The sequence below is a fragment of the Impatiens glandulifera genome, chromosome 1, assembly GCF_907164915.1.
Source record: "Impatiens glandulifera chromosome 1, dImpGla2.1, whole genome shotgun sequence".
Taxonomy (NCBI): domain Eukaryota; kingdom Viridiplantae; phylum Streptophyta; class Magnoliopsida; order Ericales; family Balsaminaceae; genus Impatiens; species Impatiens glandulifera.
Genome location: NC_061862.1, coordinates 106,357,716 through 106,359,571, shown reverse-complemented (window position 1 = coordinate 106,359,571; position 1,856 = coordinate 106,357,716).

Below are 1,856 nucleotides of genomic sequence, written 5' to 3'. Positions count from 1 at the left end.
GAATCAAAAACCAGTTGAGAGGTGGTCTCCATCTCTGAACTATATCTTGTTGACAGATAGAGGTGAACCTGAATATTATGAGGAAGCAATACAATCTGATGAATCGATTAAGTGAGAGTCTGCTATGAAATATGAGATGGACTGTTGGGTCAAATTATTTTGACTAAGTGTTGAAATAGTTTGACTATTGGGATTTTGATGATGAAATGATTTATGCGTTTTGATGCAAGTGTATCGAAATCATATTTCATAAGACTTGGTTCTAATGAGGTTCATTAGACCGATTTGGTTTTAGATGCATGAAATTAGACGTGCAGTCTAACTCGTGGAGTTAGACGTGCTGTCTAATGAATTCAGAATTAGACGTGCAGTCTAACTCGTGGAGTTAGACGTGCAGTCTGATGAATTCGGAATTAGACGTGGAGTTAGACGTGCAGTCTAATGAATTAGGAATTAGACGTGCAGTCTAACTCGTGGAGTTAGACGTGCAGTCTAATGAATTCGGAATTAGATGTGTAGTCTAACTCGTGGAGTTAGACGTGTAGTCTAATAGAAATTGAAAGTTAGACGTGTAATCTAACTCTTTCAGACAAGTCTGAAGTAGAACCGGAATTAGACGTGTAGTCTAACTCGTGGAGTTAGACGTGCAGTCTAATAGAAAGAGAAAGTTAGACATGGAGTCTAACTCCTTCAGACAAGTCTGAAGTAGAACCGGAATTAGACGTGCATTCTAACTCGTGGAGTTAGATGTGCAGTCTAATGGTTTGTGAAAGTTAGACGTGAAAACTAATTTGTGAAAGTTAGACGTGTAGTCTAACTCCTTCAAATTAGTCTGAAGTGATTGTAATTAGACGTAAGTCTAATCCCATTAGACCAGGTGGTCTAATGGATTTTATTCTTAGACGGAGACGTTTGATTTCATTAGACGAGGTCGTCTAACTGAAATACGTCTAATGCTATGCTTAAGTAGTATGCTTGAAGTTAGCACCCTCCTACCCACGTGCTATAGTTGTACTTTACTCTTGCTCCACTTTCTAGTGAAGATCAGTACGATAGCTAGACGCAACCAACCAACGAATGCCACGTAAGAGAATATCCTTCACACTTCTTGTTTTGTAGGTACATCCCTGAAGAATATTCGGCGCACTACCAGTTGGAGTACGGCCACGATCCTTGTGCTCAGAACCTATTGTGTACTATGGAGGCTTTCCAATGGAAGAGTGCCACGTATCATTTTAAAGATTCGACCGTTAGTCTCTGCCCAATATTTATCAAATCTCAAGGACAACGAACGAACAGTTGAACGATCATACTTTTATCAACTAAGAAATACTATCTAAGAAGAACTACTATGTAATCAATCATTTGGATATTCAAGCCGTAAGCTGCTTTCCTAATTGTATTGTGTGTGAATCAAGAGAGAGCTAGAATCAAAAACACTTTAACTAAGTGATATTCTTCATCTTTTAAATTGAACAGAGTGTGTTCTGTTCAATAGTGAGCTAAGTGTGTGCAAACTGTATTTTGATTCAAATCATATCATAGTGAATCCTTCTGGTGGTTGGAAGAAGGGGTGACATATGAGAGTTTGCTCCAAACATCCATAAACAAACTGTTGTGTCTTTTCATTTCTGTCATCCTCACATTCTTCATCTTGAGCTTCAAACCTAAGTAAACAATTCCGCCTTGATTTTGTTTCAAGTGTTTACAAGGGTTTGCGTAGAATAGAATGTGAATTAAATCCCTAACAAGATTTCTTTCAAACTATTTTTCATAAGCCTTCATCAATCGCCAAACCCCCGTCTCTATTGATAAAGTCAATCCTATCATGGACTCTTTGATGTTAAATCAGACTT